This window comes from Alexandromys fortis, unplaced genomic scaffold, assembly GCF_014885135.2.
Source record: "Alexandromys fortis isolate MF-2015 unplaced genomic scaffold, M_Fortis_MF-2015_v1.1 scaffold_206, whole genome shotgun sequence".
NCBI lineage: Eukaryota > Metazoa > Chordata > Mammalia > Rodentia > Cricetidae > Alexandromys > Alexandromys fortis.
Window position 1 is genome coordinate 1,808,434 of NW_026068097.1, and position 18,351 is coordinate 1,826,784.

The window sequence follows — 18,351 nt, forward strand, 5'->3', positions numbered from 1 at the left end:
AGGTTTCATCCTTGAATGAAGGCTCATTAAAGTGCTCATGCTGTCAGAGGTCTCGTCTGGCTGTTCTGAGTTCTATCTTCAGTGTCTACCTCCTCCTCTTATGGAGACAAAGCTGATGTCTGAGTAAATATATTCTTACTGAATGAATCCTTGTCTCCCACGCCAGGGCTTGCCACAGTGAAGGTCCAGAGTGGCTAAGTGTTACATATTTTTGGCTCAGTGGCCTTAGCACACAGTCCAGTTCCCAAGGGTAAAAAGTTATCAGGGTCATCCAAATGGTAGAACCCCAGCCATGTGGGTTCGGCCTCAGCATAGTACACCTTTTCCCAAGAGACTCAGGCAGGAGATGTACCCATGAGAAGGGTATTCGATCTCAGTGGCATTCAAGAAGTGCCTTCGTCTACTGCCCGTTTGCATCTGGAGACTCTGGAAACTGAATCTCTTGAGATGTAGCTTCTGGCAATTGGAATCTATTGCACACAGCCTAGATCACCTAGATTGGTGAGAAGATCCATTCACCGCCTGCTGGGGAAAGGGAAATATTGATAAGAACACATGGCATGTAGCTTTTTAGCATATCTTTTGCGGTTCTTTTAGGATATGGCATCGTGGGGCTTGAAGGATGCAGATCCTGGCCCTCACTCCTTGACATCAGTCACAGGAATTGGCACACATTCTAAAGGGTTCCCCCCAGGAGAGCCATCAGAGAACTCTTTACTGTTTTCTCAAAAAGTTAAGTATAGAAATACCATAGGGCCCAGAAGTCCCACCCCTTAAAATAAACTCCCAAGAACTGAAGCAAGTGTTCAGTTCAAAGCATCCGTGTCCATAGCAGCACTATTTACAACTACCAAGAGGTAGTAAAAACACAAATGACTAACAAACAGATGTGTAGAGGATGAATGGAGAAAATATGTTATTGCCACACACCAGACTATTATTCAGCAATAGAAAGGCTTGATGTAATGATATGTGACACAAGATACAGTCACCTGGGAAGAGGAAACCTTAACAGGGGAATTGGCTTCATGAGCTTGATCTGTGGGAAAGTTTTGGGGGGCATTCTCCTGATTAATGATTGATGTGGGTGAGCCCCGTACACTGTAGATGGTCCTACATAGCATAAGAAAGAAAACTGAGCCAGCAGGCAAGCCATTGTGATCAAGCTGGTAAAGCAGTGTTCCTTCATGGCTTCTGCTTCATTTCCTGCCTCCAGCTTCCTATTTTGAGTTCCTGGCTAGGCTTTCATCAGTCATGGGCCATGATATGGAAGTGGAAGCTAAATAAACCCTTTTGTTCCTCAGTTGTTTTTGGTCAGTGTTTTATCACAGAAACAGAAAAGCAAACTAGGACAATTTATGACACTCAGAAAAGCATCCTATCTAACAGAATCTAGATATAAAAAGTGACATTATATATAATTCCAGATATATGTGCAGAAATGTCCAGAATGGGACATCTATAGGAGTAGAAAGCAGATTCGTGGTTGCTGGAGGAGGAGATGCTAGGTAGCTTCAAGGTGGGGGCAGGGTGTCCTTTTGACTGATGGAACTGTTTTGGTACCAAGTAGACATGTTTTTTTGCACAGCACTATATTTGTACTCAATGCCACCAAGTTAAACACTTTAAATGGTTAATTTTATGTTGTGTGATTTTAATTCTTTTAAAAGACAGACCTCTCTACCTAATGCCCACTTTGGCCTTAGGATCGAACGCCCTCATTAGGGATCAGTTTCAGGCAAAAGCAGAAAATGGTAGGTAGGTTCATGATGTGGGAGTGATTTCTTATTAATAAAGAAACTGCCTAGGCCCATTTGATAGGCCAACCCTTAGGTAGGCAGAGTAAACAGAACAGAATGCTGGGAGAAAGAAGCTGAGTCAGGGAGTCGCCATGGTTCTCCCACTTCGGACAGACGCAGGTTAAGATCCTCCCTGGTAAGCCACCTCGTGGGCTACACAGAATATTAAAAATGGGTTAGAACAATATGTAAGAGCTAGCCAATAAGAGGCTTGGAACTAATGGGCCAGACAGTATTTAAAATAGTTTCCGTGTAATTATTTCGTGTAAAGCTAGCCGTGCGGGCGGCCGGGTGCCGGGGATGCAGCCCCGTCGCTCCTTCAACAGGTTCATGCCAGGAATTACTGGGCTTTGACACAAATGTCCACTCAGTTCACATAAGACCCCAATGTTCTGTTCTAGTACCTTCAATTAGCATTTTCCCCTTGAGATGAATAGCCAAATTAGTAGCACTGTTTGTATCCATCCTGAGCCAGTCTCCAGAAATGATGTAATGAGATATTCTTTCACATCTGGATGGCCCCTTAGAGACCTCTGAGGCTGCACTGAGCCAAAGTGTGGTGTTGTTGCTACTTATCTGGGAATGAAAAGCAGCAACTGACAGCTCTTTGGGAAGACGGGTTTTGTCACTTCAGAAAGGACTCTTTAGATCTGCAGTGTGGAGAGTTATCCACAAGCTTGGTCTGGCCTAGGAGGTGATCAGGGGAGTCATGCTTCTACAATCAGTCTGGTTGCTCACTAAGGCTTCTGTAAAATGCTAAAGACCTCAAAAAGAGCCAGCCCTCACATCCCAGAGAATGTCTTACAGCTTCATGTTGGCCATGAAAACAACTTCGTTATGAACCAGATCCCAGCAGGATCTTCAGGAAAGCCTTGAAGCAAAAGTCTCACAAAGCTAGGCTGCTGTTTTTGTATTGCTTGATCCTAACATCTTCCTTGGGGGAGGGGATGAAAGGTGCAATGTCAATGACCACAGAGTCAGGTAGAAGGCTTACAGCAGACTCATTTATTTAACAGCAAGGAAAAACTTAGATACCCCTCCCATCACCTTATGAACTTATATCCACCTCCATCCGAGGCATTCTGATTCAATGACAGTTGACGTTTCATGCTTGTCTGGCATTGGCTAAGCATGATCAGGACCTCTGACAGTGCCTGTTGCTAGGCACTCAGGAAACACTGCTTGGTGGCTCCTACATATCCACCCTTTTTATTTATTAAATAGGGTGTTCAGTGGGAGGCAGAGTTCTTTGCTCGGGCCTTGTTGAGCCCACCTCGGGAGGGTTCAGCAACGGGACTGTGCCTGTCTTAGATTGGCCTGCTGAACAAGCTTGAACCCATCTTTGACTACCAGGAGCATTCATTCCTAGAGAGCTGCCAAGGTTGGGGGACACTAGGTAACAAGAGTCTTTTGAATTACAAATAACCATGCATGCATAACCTCCTGTGGAGGACTGCAAGGAGGATGCCTGATGCCTAAGAGCCATTAATACCTGAAAAGTCGCCATAGTTGCTGTCTATTGGTGTTGGATCTGCTGCATGAGACATTTTCATTTATTTATTTATTTTTAAAACTTTCCACCTCCTCCCCTCCTCCCATTTCCCTCCCCTCCCCACATTCCCCTCCTCTTCCCTCTCCAATCCAAAGAGCAGTCAGGGTTCCCTGCCCTGTGGGAAGTCCAAGGTCCTCCCCTCTCCATCCAGGTCTAGGAAGGTGAGCATCCAAACAGACTAGGCTCCCACAAAGCCAGTACATGGAGTAGAATCAAAACCCAGTGCCTTTGTCCGTGGCTTCTCAGCCCTCCTTGTCTGACAGGTTCAGAGAGTCCAGTTTGATCACATGCTCCATCAGTCCCAGTCCAGCTGGCTTTGGTGAGCTCCCATTAGATCAGCCCCGCTGTCTCAGTGGGTGGATACACCCCTTGCGGTCCTGATTTCCTTGTTCATGTTCTCCCTCCTTCTGCTCCTCATTTGGACCTTGGGAGCTCAGTCTGGTGCTCCAGTGTGGGTCTCTGTCTCTATTTCCATCCATCGCCAGATGAAGGTTCTGTGGTGATATGCAAGATATTCATCAGTATGGCTATAGGATAGGGCCAGTTCAGGCTGCCTCTCCTCAGCTGCCCAAGGATCTAGCTGGGGACATCTCCATGGACACTTGGGGACACCTCTAGAGTCAAGTCTCTTGCCAACCCTAAATTGGCTCCCTTAATTAAGATATATACTTCCCTGCTCCCATATCCACCCATCCTCCATTCCAACCGTCCCATTCCCCCAAGCTCTCCCCATCCCCCCTTCTTACTTTTTTCTCCCCAACTCCTCTTACCCCCACCCCACCCCACCCCTAAGTTTCCAATTTTTGCCTGGCAATCTTCCAGGAGGATAACTATATGTTTTTCTTTGGGTTCACCTTCTTATTTAGCTTCTCTAGGATCACGGATTATAGGCTCAATGTCTTTTATTTATGGCTAGAATCCACTTATGAGTGAGTATGAAATTCGGGATCAACCTACCCCAGGATCCAGCAATACCACTCTTGGGAATATACTCAAGAGTTGCTCTGTCATACTACAAAAGCATTTGTTCAACTATGCTTAGAGCAGCATAATTTGTAATAGCCAGAACCTGGAAACAACCTAGATGCTCCTCAATGGAAGAATGGATAAAGAAAGTGCATGAGACATTTAAGGAGAATAAGGCCTAGCAAAACCACCCCACCAACTAATGCATATGTGAGCATCTAGGAGGGATCCAATAGCCTTTTTATATTGTGCCAACCTTTTTTTTTAAAATGAGTAATCAAAGGCCATAACCTCTGCCCTTAATACATCAGTTTGTTAGGGGGGCAATGAGAGCAAGAAAGGGGAGAGTATATACATTACCCATCCTGGGTTATTCCCTCCTTGGTGGAAGCAGGCTGATTCATGGTTGGACGTACATCTCTTACTGGGACCCATATCGGCATTGTGGCAGTCTGAGAAAGAACACAAGAATACCCTCTCCCATGGGTTAGCAGGGGGGCTGGAGGCTGCCATTGGAGATTTCTCTATCTCACCAGGGACAGGGATGTGTTCCTTGGCAGGGATGCCCAGTGCTTGTAAGCTGGGCTGAGCTCCTTGTCATCAAAACTGAGAAAGTTCATATGGAAAAGGACCTCTGTTAAGGCCAGATGAGGGTCTCTCCCAGCCTCTGGTGAGATAAGATAGTCCTGGCCAACAACTCCTTAAGAGCTCTGTTGGTCCTCTCCACAATGGCTTGTCCCTGTGGATTTTAGGGTATGCCAGTGGTATGGGAAATTTTCCAATAGTCCAGAAAGTCATTGAATTGTTGAGAGGGATAGTCACGACCATACATGCAGACACATAGACATACATACACTTACAAATAACTATAAATGAGATATGTTAAAATGTAATATTTTACTGAATATATGTCACATCTATTATCTATTTTCCATCATGTATGTATCTGTTTTTTAGCATCTATTTGTCTGTCTATTTGTCTATGATCTATCTATGTATCTATCTTCTATCTATCATCTATATATTTTTCTATTGATCTATTTACTTATCTGTCTGTCAATATATACTGAAGTTGCTTAGCCAAAGAAAGGTACTAAAGAGTCAAAAATAAGGGGAGAAAGAATTTTGGGGCGATAATAGAGTTTCGACAACAATAGTCCCTAGATTTTTGGTTTTCTTCTGTCCCACACCTGGTAGCTCTTCTGATATGAATCAGAAACTCTGAATTTTTCTTCTAGCAATGTACTTTGGTTTAGAGAAGGAGAGAGTCACAGTCCAATTCCAAAGCCAGGTTTAATTTTTAATTGAATTGGTTTCACGTCCACCCTTGACCAGCAAGGAAAACGCAACACCCGGAGCTCTTCTTGCAGCAGTTTTCAGGATTTTATTCACTTTCTCTCCCTCTTCCCCTCTTTTCCTCTCTCTCTCTTTTGCAAACCTCTCTCCGGGCAGACCTCTCCCAGCCCTTAAATAGGCATGGGCTGCCAATCCTGGATTGCCAGGTGGGCATTGCCCATAGGCCCACGCATATGCAGGCAGCTGATAATCATTGCATGATCATAGCATAGGTCAGGTCTTAACCATCTCAGGAGTTGATTATACATCTCCATCAGGTGTGACACCACGCAGCTAGCTACAGTTCCCCCTTTTGTTTTGTAAAGCACCAGGTAACAATATAGGTCTGATCTCTGTTAAAAATGGAACGTGCTAGTGTCCGTCCAGGTGTCATCCACTCAGAGAACACTAGACCTGTCTGGTGCCTTTTTACAGAGGTGGGAGTTAGAGACCAACCCACATGCAATCAGACTTCTTGAGGCTGATGTATGCTTACCTCAAGTGCAGTGCGCAAGCCTCGCATCCTGTGCTCGCTTATGTCTCTAGCCAAACTTGTGGGGACTGTCCTGCTTCAATGACCATGAAAGCCTGAATGATCATAACTGCACTGCAATGCTGTGAAACCCTTATGTGACAAATGCACCACAGGCATACCATGGAGGCAAGCACCATTAAGCCTGTTAGGGCTCTTATTCCCACCCACTCCCTCAGATGATCCATGGAGTGATCCAGGAAGATAGCTCTTCTGCCATGCTGGTATCCATGCGTGTGGAATCTGCAGTCACCATCGTCACTCACAGCTTTTCCAGTTGTTGTTCGAATTCACCAGGCCAATTACCTAAAAGATATCTAGACAATTCTTTAAATTTTTCATATCACTCACAGCCCCAGATACTTCCATTCACAGCCAAGCTGAGCCAATTGCCAGAGCCGCGGCTGTGCTTGCAGCAGCAGCAAGGGCAGTCAGAACTGGTAGCAGAGGGGCCAGCACAGAGGAGAGGAAGGGGAGGCAATCTTGCTTTCCCCTCCCTGGCTTTCCTCTGCCTGCTCCTGTCATTAGGAGTGGCTTTGCCATGACCCCAGGAGCAGTCAGAAACCACTGCTCCTTCAGCAGTCCCCCAAACAACATACCCCAGCTGCCATACCCCCGTGGCTCATTTATTCCTGTCAGCTGAGTGCATGGAAGACACCTTCTCCCTCGTGCACCTCTTTAGCTTCCCTAGCAACCCAGCTGATCCTGCTTCTGCTCTGAAAGGGCCCCGCTTAAACTGTGTTTTATGGAATTTGGGCGTTGTCAATCCTTCTGGCTACTTCCTGCTGAGCCGGGACGTTGCATTCTTGAAGGTATTTACTACAATCTACTGCCATTTTCCAGTCACGCTCGGACTCAGGTCGCAGCGCAGCGACAGCAGGGGAGAGGTGGAGACTTCCCCACCGAACTGAAAGGTGGAGGCGTGGAGGGGTTGAGCGGCAGGCCCGACCCCGTCCAGGCCGGTTGCCCAGGGCTGGGACAGAGGTCTAGGCCAATGGATCTTACCACAGTTGTGCTGTGCTTCTATGCCCTGAGGCATCCATGCTGGAAGCAGCCTAGCTTCTGGCCTTGTTGGTCCTCAAGGCAGGTCCCTGGGTTTGCAGGCTTTGCAGACCCTCAGTGCTGCTTGGCTTTGGAGCCTCCTAGAGCTCCTTGGTCTTGGAGCCGCAGCTGCTCACACTCCACTGCAAACTCTGGAGGCCTCGGTAACTCAAACCACATGAATATAACTCCCTTCCTTAGCATACCTTGTCCAGTGGCAAAATCCAGATCTCTACCAGGCTTGTCCCAGGATGACACATTAAGATTGCCAGAGACGGCAAACCAAGAAGCAATTGTGTCACATTCAGTCAAAAACCTCTCCAATGCACTCCGTAACAGCTCGTTAAGAGCCAGAAAAATCAGGTGTGATGTTGAAGCACCCATTCTAAACTCCCGTCCTTCCTTTTAGTTTCATTTTAAATCGTCCACTTTGGTCATGGCTGTATTACCCCTGCTCTCCCTTCTTTCTGGTGAGAGCAGAAAACCCGCTTTTTGTTGCGGATCCCCAATCTTTACCTTGAGGATTATTTGGTGCACCCCCTGACTGCAGCAAGTTCTGGGCTCCACGGAGAGAGGTTTGGAGGTTCCCCGTACGGGCCACCAACTGTAGCGCCCCACCTTGTCCAGCAAGGAAAAACGCAACACCCGGAGCTCTTCTTGCAGCAGTTTTCAGGACTTTATTCACTTTCTCTCTCTCTCTCTTCCCCTCTTTTTCTCTCTCTCTCTCTCTTCCTCTCTTCCCCTCTTTTCCTCTCTCTCTCTCTCTCTCTTTTGCAAACCTCTCTCCAGGCAGACCTCTCCCAGCCCTTAAGTAGGCATGGGCTGCCAATCCCAGATTGCCAGGTGGGCACTGCCCATAGGCCCACACATATGCAAGCAGCTGATAATCATTGTGTTATCATAGCATAGGTCAGGCCTTAGCCATCTCAGGAGTTGATTATACATCTCCATCAGGTATGATACCACGCAGCTCGCTACAATTTGGGACTTCAGCTTTTCTGAAAATTAAAGAGATACAGGTGTTTAGGCAGTGAGCTCTAATATGTGACAGGTACCAGGGCTCAATCCTCTGAGTTTCTATGGGAATCTGAAAAGGTCAGTGTGATGTGAAGGATGGGAGTGGAGGAGAGGACTTCATGGGGCTGTATCTTTATTGGAAGTGTAGGGAGCCCTGCTATGATCGTGTTTTTTGGCAAGTGATTGTCAATTAGTTTTGGTATTGTATCCAAAATGATAATATCTGATAAACCATTCAGTCCAGGGATGTCCAGGAGATTAGTCAGTCCTGTCCAGTTAATCTCTAAATGTGGTTCCAACTAAAGGCATGTCACCAGTCAAGAGCTCCAGGATCATCCACATTGTCTCATGAATCTGAATACTTTTCACTCCAGCATCACAAAAGTACTGCTTGATATCCAAATCAATCTCAATTTCATGCAAAACTAATCTGAAGGCTCAGAATAATTTGCCTTTTGTCTACATTTTTAGTATAAACCTTACCATGAGCCAGGGGGTGGTGGTACATGCTTATAATCCCAGTACTCAGGAGGCAGAAGCAGGCGGATCTCTGTGAGTTGGAGGCCAGCCTGGTCTATAAGAGCTAGTTCCAGGACATGCTCCAAAGCTATACAAAGAAACCCTGTCTCGAAAAACCAAAAAAAAAAAAAAAAGAAAGAAAGAAAGAGAAAATAAAAAAGAAAAATGATAATTAAAAAGCTTATTATAAAAAAAAACCTTACCACCATTGACTCTAAGGGGTTCGTCATCCATGTCTACTTTTGTGAAGCTGAAGGTGCTGGGGTAGGCATCTGCTCCCCGCACAGCTGGCTCTATGGATTCTGGAAAGAGCTTCTCTATAAAATGACAAATAAAGGGACAAATGTGCCTTACCATCTAATTTAGCCATTCTATTTTTTTGGTGTCTGGAAAATGAACTCAGGCGGGCAGATTACAGGCATGCACCCCCAGGTGCACAGCTCGCCCCTCGTCTCAAACATCACCAGCTTGTGACACGGGGGCTGGCCTCAAGGCCACAGTTCCAGTGGAACCAGGAAAGAAGCCCAAGTGCCAGCAGCACCCAAATGAATATCAGCCCCAGGTAGTCAAAGGAAAATACTTACAGCAGCAACATGAAGCTGTGGCAACTGCTGCATCCACCCACCAGCTGCCAAGAGTCAAAGGGTCAGTAGCTGTGAGGACACACCAGAGCGAGCAGCCAATTACACCCTCACTCTGCAGGCCCAAGCTCAGACCACCCACCGAAGGCCCCGCAGAAGCAGCGGGTACCTTGAAGGCACTGGTGGGCTCTGACACCTGGGGCAGGCCAGGCAGCAGGTCCTGGGACCCCAGCTTTGCAGACCAATCAGGACCATCTGGAAGGATAGAAGCACTGGAAGAAGCAGGCACTCAGATGACAGACAGCCCCTCGTTGGTTTGAGAGGGGCCCACAGCCTTCCCTGCGGCCTTGTTGCACACCAGGCTAGGGAAGCCTATTACCTCTGAGGCCACACCTTGGAGTGTCACCTCTACCTGAGGCTCTGACAGCATCCTGAGACCTCAGTCAAGCAGGAAGCTCACACCAGTCACAACTCACACACCTCAAGCCTGGCCAGCACCAGCCTCTGGGCCCTTATCCCCCATGTTGCCACGCAACTCACTTCTCCCTGCTGAGGTGAACATGACACTCTCACAGATGACAGGTCACTCTGCCCTGCCTGTTAGCACCCCTCTGAGAGGGACAGCTGGCGGTCAACAGGGCTGGGAAATTTTATTGGACCCTTATGTCTAGTGATTAGTGGGGAACGTCTGTGGTTCTTTAGGCCACAGCTGTATGCCCACACAGTGTCTCTGGAAGAGGAAACAGTGTTTGGGAGCAGAGAATTGGTTCTGCCTCCTGGGGTCTTAGCCCTTCTGGTGAACAGAAACAGAAAAAATTGCTTTCCTAACCAGATGGGCAGACAAACACGAAGGAAAGAATGGGGGTCCCAATGCTTACTTGCCAAAGGGATCAATGAGCCTTTCAAAGGAAGGAAAAGATGGGGGTCTCTACGCTTATCAGCCGAGGGGACCAAGAGGCCGTTCACTGAAAATATACGGTTTGGGGGCACTGTGCAGGCAGCCCTGCGGGTGAGGAGAGGAAGTTGACTAGAACCTGTGCCGGGCAAAGCACAAAAACTACAGCCACAAGTCTTTTCTGATCTTCAAAAAAACAGTGTGTGTGTGTGCGCATGTGTGTAATATACTTGTGGGCATGTGTGTACCATGGTGTGTATGTAGAATTGGTTCTCCTTCTACCATGTAGGTTCTAGGGCTTAAATTAAGGTTGACTTGGCAATAAATACCTTTACCTGACAAGTCATTTCTCTGGCCCCCTTTCCTGATCTTTGCCAATCACCTGAGCTTGCAATGCTTTTAAGCAAGTCACCCCACTCCCTTTTTTAGACAAACGCAGGTAGCAGTCTACCTGCAAACTTGCCAGCGACCGTCCTGCCTTAGTCTCCTGAGTACTGTAATTACAGGTTATGCTCCAAGCCCAGAGCTTATGCTTGCTTAAAAATTAAATTTAATAAGGAAAGTTATGGATTAATAACAAGAAGTTTAAAGATATACTAGATCCAACTACTGCCTTACTGCTACCCATAGTATTCATACAAATCTTGGTACCCACTGCATCACTAATGTGGCTGCAGATGGCCATGGTAACTCTATGATTCCTTATTTAATTGCACCAGAGAAAGAACCAGGAAAGGTCTCAATGGAACCATTTAGTTCACTTGCTCATCCCTGGATCAGTGACAGAAAGAAATGCCACATATTGTTCAGTTTAACCCTAGGATCCCGTGTGTCACCAGTCCAGTCCCTACTTAGACACTTGCCAAGTCAGGCAGTTCCATCTCAGGGCTTCTCCAGCCCCCATGCATCCTCTGACACAGCACTACTGTTAATATGTACTCAATGAGGACTTTTTCCTGTCAGTTCTGGGAGGTCAGGGGCCTCCTTGGGTCCTCTGCAGCCTCAAAGACTGGCCCAGAAGGACTATTATGCTTTGTTTGTTGAACAGTGTGGATAATGAGGGAATGAGTGGGTACAATTGCCCTGAGTAGTATGGGCAAAGGGATAGGAGTGAGGTTGGGGAAAGCCATAGGGAATAATTAAAATTAAAAATTTAAACTTAACAAGCAAAGTTGTGAACTCCTCATATCATAATCATATTATAATGAGCCAATCAGGCATGTGGTAGATCCATCTATTACCAAGATTTTTAGCGTTTTATTGACACCCATACAGTGAAACTATTTTTCTTGTGGCTCTTGATGGGCCTTTGTCTAGCCCAGCTCTTTTGATACTGAATAATCATAACTGTCCCATGAAAGCAAAGACCTCAACCATGGCCTCTGTTCTGCAATGTAGTACCTCCACACAGTAGGTAAACAGCAGATGCTTTTCCATGTGAATAAATGGACGGTTGGATGGGTAAATGGATGGATAGATGGACGAATGGGTGGGGAGGAACTGGGACAATAATGAGCAGGTTGGGGGGTGGTGGGAAAAGTTGTAGGAGCGAGTCTTATGATAGGAAGGTATAGAATTTCCTGCCTATAAAGGCCTGGGGGAAACAGGGTGTCCCCATGTGTGAACATCAAAGCAGCCCAAAGTCCTAGAACCTTTGTCCTAGTGGGCATCCCTGATCAGCAGCTGGAGGCCAGGCAGTCTGCGCCCACAGTAGTCCTGAGCCATCTTCCCTCCCTCCCTCACCCTTCTGTGCCCGCCTGACCTTGTCTCACCTTTTAGATTTGGCACACAGTAGTGCCCTTAGTTTGGTTATTAATAATACTCAGGGGTCATGCTAATTAGTGCTTGCTCCAGGAACTCTTTCTCAGTGCCAGGCCCTGGATCTCCTTTCAAAAATAGCAACCTGAGAATTATACCCACGCCTAGAGGGGCTTTGGATTGGTGTGCAGGCAGTGAAGTCCAGCCTAAGAGATGCCATGAGAGACAGGATCTTAGCTGAATCCCAAGGCAAGATGTAGTGTAGTCCTTTTTAAAGGAAGACTTAGGTCAGAGGACCACTTACATAAGTTGGTTCTCTCCTTCCACTGTGGGATCTGGGAATTGAATTCCAGTTGTCAGACTTGCCTAGCAAGTGCTTTTACTTGTTGAGCCATTTCGCTGGCCCTAGAGACCATGTCTTAAATGAATAAGATGGATGTCCTTCTGTGGCTTCCATATGCACACAAATGCAACAATCACAACAAAAATGAAATATCAAGGTCAGCAGAGATAAGTCATGACAAATTTCTCAATGTTTCTAGTCCTTAGTCACAGCCCTGGTATCCCAAATGGTAGTAGACAGGGCTCATTGCCAGAGGTTTAAGGCTTTGAGCCCTCTCATGGGCAGAAAACAAATGCAGAGCCTGCCAGTATTTGGCATGGGACCAGTTGGAAGAAGCAGTGCCAGGTCTGAGGTGGGTGTGGGCATGAGGTGGAGAGAGGCTTGAGTCTGGGGGGCAGTTTGCTCCAGGCACCCGTTGCTACCTGGAGCAGGGGAAGTGGCGAGCATGTGTTAGTGTTAAATGGCTTCCTGATAGGGAACCAGGCCTCTCTAAGTTGGAATCCGTACAGCTTTCAACTCTTCTTCCTGGAGGGTCAATTTTACTTTAAATTTTTGGGAAAATCAAAACAAGACAAATGGACATTCCTCAAGGTCTGCATGTCATTCTTCCCAGTGACAAGAAGACCCTATTGAGGAAGTTGGTTTGTTGGCTAGTGGATCATAGATCTTCCCTAGTCTCCCTTATAGCCTTTTCCCTACACAGGAAAGGGAGGCCAGCTCTTGAACTGCATGAACCCAGCTATGCACAATTTCCCTCCAGCTTCCTGTCAACTACAATAGAAATTCAGGAGCCTCTGGAATTTTATGGAGGAGAGGCAGTGGAGGAGAGGCCCAGGAGCACTGTGATGTAGACACTGTGTGCTGATGTCGCCAGCCTCAGAGAAACACCCTTCTTCTCCCTCCACAGCCATTTCAACTTCTGGGTCAGCCTTCCCAGCCTGGCCACTCCATGACCCCAAGAGATGGGCTGACTGTAAGGGACAGCCTGTTCCTCTGAGTTGGCACACCCTGGAGTCTGGTGATGTTCATATTCTCTGGCTGCTGCAACCAAGTACCACAAACTGGGGCTTAACCACAGACACACATTTGGCTCCCAGTTCTGAAAGCCAGATTCTGAAATGAAGATGTTGGCAGGGTAGGTTCATTCCAAGAGCTGAGCAGGAATCTGTTCCGTGCTTTAGCCATAGCTTTCTGGTAGTGTTTGCTGTTCTCCAGTTTGGGCAGTATAACTGTAAATCACACAAGGCATTGTCCCCGTGTCCCTAACTGTCCAGTTTGGGCAGTATAACTGTAATTCACACAAGGCATTGTCCCTGTGTCCCTAACTGTTCAGGAGGACACCATTCACATCACATTTATGACCACCCTGTTGCATTTGACTTTGTTCTAATTTAACTTATTTTTATCTGGAAGACCCTATTTCCAAATAAATTTATGTTCTGAGATACTGGGGGGAGGGGTTGAACATCATCATATATGTTTAGGGAGACAAAATTTAACTAATAGCAGAAATGGGAAAAAGTTGATTCAAATTTATGGGATGCTGCAAGGCTAATTTTTTATTAAAACACGCTGATGTTTTTCAAATTTTGCCATTAGGCCTGCCTGGTTGATCACGGCCAGGTGCATACAGACTCTCACCTTGCATTCCCACAATGCTATGGGAGAATGAAATCTTGAACACCTGCTTGTGGTGACACCCACCCAGGGCATCTTTGGTCGGGATCACTACTATTTCACATGTCTCTACCCCATTTCCTCCAAGTTCCCTTCACTACGCTTGGTCAAGTCCAAAGTAGTTCTGAGCTATGAGTGTTAACTTCACTTCTATAGCCTTTCTCCAAGTAAGAAGCTTTAGAGTCCCCATATAGAGGCTCCCCATGATTTTTTCTGAAGAAGCCCAGTGTGCCCTTAGTGACACCCAGAGTCTGTTCTCCAAGGCACATTAACCACATTTTATTGTCCCGCCCACTGGTAGCATTCCCTGAACTGAGAAAGATTTTCTTCTGGCCATGTGATGGGGGAGAGTCTTCTGTTTTGTGTTAATTTCATTGGTTAAATAAAGAGACTGCCTTGGCCCTTTGATAGGACAGAAAATTAGGTACGTGGAATAAACAGGACAGAATGCTGGGAGAAAGAAGCCGAGTCAGTGAGTCGCCATGATTCTCCCACCTGACACAGATGCAGGTTAGGATCTTCCCTGGTAAGCCACCTCGTGGGCTACACAGATTATTAGAAATGGTTTAGATCAATATGTAAGAGCTAGCCAATAAGAGGCTGGAACTAATGGGCCAGGCAGTGTTTAAAAGAATACAGTTTCCATGTAATTATTTCCGGTGTAAAGCTAGCCGTGCAAGCGGCCGGGTGCCAGGAACTGTGCAAAGCTCCTTCAACAGCCATGCGTCTGGATTCGTCAGCAGCCTCCAGATTGTGTCTTGAAGGAGGATTGCTTTGGGGACCACGTGGAGCCTCATTTGGCACAGTCGTGTCAGTCAAAGCCCAGAGTTTCTATTATTGCCATTTCTGCACGCTAACCGCATACTTATTTTAGACTCCTCTTAGGAAAGCGTGCTCCCATTTAATTCCTTTCAGTCCCACGTTCACGCTGCACTAACCTATTTATATTTAACAGTTTGAGCACTGGAGTGAGTGCCTCGATTAGAATAGTCAATTCTGTGTCAAGAAATAGCCTTCCTAGGAAGACAGAATCTGGCCAAGTGTCTAGATGTCAAGAACACAGCTAGACCTCTTGTTCCAGCCACATCTCCTGAACCATAGCATAACTCTGTGTGGTGGGTGTGTCAATCCCTGAATCCTGCCAGAGCAAAGAATGAAATTGATTTTGGTCAGATTCTTTTGAGGCACGGCAGCTCCAGGTACAAGTTTTATCCATATTTGGAGTGATCTTGGTGGTTTTAGGTATACTTTAGAACCATCAGGAGCATGCGATGATAAGATGCTAATGGCTGTCACGCAGTTGAGTGTTGACCACGTACCCAGGCATGGTCAAGCTGCTTTCCCTACAGTGGGAGATCTCACTTGATCCTTGAAGCCACACTCTGGGATCAGTGTTTTTCTTTAAAGGTAATCAAAATGCAGGGAACAAGTGTCAGTGGTGTTACTCCTTCTCCCCAAGGCTCAGGGACTATCAAGGAAGAGGGGTAGAAAGACTGTAAGAGTTATGGGTTTTATTATCATGTTAAAATACACATAACCAGAGCCTACCATTGTATCAAGGAAAATGTATCCAATTCAGTGACATTTAGGACATTCTCAGCAGTATATGATTATCACTAATGTTGTCCCCGCCCCCCCCCCCCAAAGGAGAGCTCAAAACCATTAGTTTTGGTTCTTCTATACTTTCAACTCCTTAACCCTGGTAACTACCAATCTGCTTTAAATTGGTATGGTTTTGCCTCTTGTGGGTATTTTATACAAATGGAATTGGTGGGCTTTCATGGCTACCATTTCCCATGTAGTATGCTTTTCTCAGGGTTCACCCACATTGTAGTATGCAGCACTACCTCATTCCGCTTTAAGGATGAATAATTGTTTCCCTACATGGATATGATGTCTGTACATTTATCCATTCATCTATTAATCATATTGGAGTTGTTTCTTCCTTTTCACTATTGTAAATAAAGGTGCTGTTAACATTTGTATGTAAGATTTACTTAGCTACTATTTGCACTTCACTTCTGTATACGGCTGCAAGAGAAACTGTTGAATCATACAGTCTTTCTAAATTAATTTATTGAGGAACTGCTAGGTGCTTTTCCATATGGCTGCACCATTTTGCATTTCTGCCAGTGAAGTACAAAGGTTCTGATTTTTCTGCATCCTTGTCAATACTAATTATTTCTTCTTTTCTCTTCTTCTTTCCCAATAACTACTATTCTAATAGTTGTGAGGTGGTATCTCATTGTGATTTTGATGTACATTTCTTTAATGTGTTGAATCTCTTTTTGTGTGCTTAGCACAATTTCTTATCTACTTTGGAGTAATGTCTATCCAAATCCTTTGTCCATTTGTTAAATGGGTTGTTTGTATTTTATGATGGCATTATTCCTCTTCTTTTGAGCCATGTCTGAGAACAAAAGTAGAGACTGCCTCTTTCAGGAATATTCCATTGCTAGGTAGTTCTTCTGAGAAAATTACTTCCCCTAATGCTATGTTCTGCTGTGCTCTGCTATGCTATACCCACATGAGGCTATATCTTTTGCCCTATGAAAACCACTGAGAAAGTTGAAGGAGAGATGTCTCTACAATGAATATTTTCATGTCTTTCGAGTAATTTTTCAAACCCTTGAAAATTATTCTGTGCTTCCTCAAGGACAAATGTCATATCCAATCTTTACACTGGCTGCATTTGTTACCTATCAACCTAGTGCTGTGTATGTAATATGGGCCAGGAACCATTTTCACACTGTAGGGAAATGTTGATGGGAAAAGCAAAACACAAACCTTTACCCACATTGAGTTTTTTAAAAGTCTAATTCATTAATTGAGACAGGGTTTCACTATGTAGCCCAGGCTGGCCTAGAGCTCACTCCATAGCCTGGGATAGCACAGATGTCATGATCGTCCTGCTTCATACTTCCAAGTGCATGAATTACAGGTATGTGTCATTGTATTTAGTTCTTACGGATTTTATACTCTGGCAGAGAGATGAACAATAAACTGGGGATAAATAAAACTCCCAAATGGAAAGTGGATGTGATGTGTTATGGTAGAAAACAAACAGGTCAACTGGTTAGATAAGCCCTTGCTGAGATACAAGGTAAACAAATATGGATGCTATGAAGAATGGAGTGATGTGCGGGTATAGAAGAGCATCCTAGATAAAGGAACCACCAAGCTCAGAAGTCCTGGGTACAAATGAGCCTGACACACAGAGAAACATAAAAGCAAGCCCAAGTGCCTACATGCTACTGGGAGTGGAATGGTGATAGCTGGGCAGATGAAGCAGGAGGAGCCAGGCCTGAGCCCATGGAGTTTTGTAAGTCATCTGGATCTTTCTAGAGAAGACATGATTTCAGCAGGAGTAGGACTAGAAGCAGTCATTATCATTAGTTTAATGTTGACTTTGCTTCCCTAAAATAGATCTACTCAGAACCCGTAAATGTGACCTTATTTAAACTGTGTTTAGAAATTTTATGGGGCTAATGATCTTGAGAGAACATTCTGGATTGCTTGGGTTCACCTGTGTCTAGAAGGGTCTGAATGGTTGTTCTATAAACAGAAAGAGACTACAGGTGCAGAGTATTATACCCAGCAAAACTTTCAATCCAAATAGATGGAGAAAGAAAGATATTCAATGATAAAATAGAAATTAAGTAGAATCTGTCTACAGATATAGCACAGATGTCATGATCGTCCTGCTTCATACTCCCAAGTGCATGAATGACAGGTATGTGTCATTGTATTTAGTTCTTACGGATTTTATATACGTTTACTGGTTAGTTAAGGAAAACTTCAGGGGAAAAGACACCTTAGTGCAAAGGCAAACTGGCTTCTGTCTCTCAGATCATGGTTCTGAATAACAATGGTGCACTCCAAAGAGAATCACATCAATGTCCTGACTATGGCAGACATAGTCCCCAATCCACCAAAAAGAGTGACTCTTTCGATGACTTGGGGAATATGCCTGCCATGTTTTCACAGCCTTGCAGATTCCAGAAGGCTCACAGAATGCTGATTGACTTCAGTGTGAAGCAGAGATCCACTTATTCAAGGAGAAGCCCTTGTAGAAACTGTCTGAAGTCTCTGGTGCCCTAAGGCTGCCTAATTTTGGAGTTGCAATCTTCCTCATGATTGTGCTGGGATTCTACTCCACTGTGGTTTAGGAACTACTTTCTCACATTGCAAACTCAGAACCACCTGTTAGAGTTAGGGCGAGTAAGTGGACTCTCTAGCATTAGGGACTCACTGTCAAGTTCTAGAGGGCAACCAAGAGCTGTGACAATAACTTGTAACATTTAGGGGATCTATGGAACCACATTGGTCAAAAATT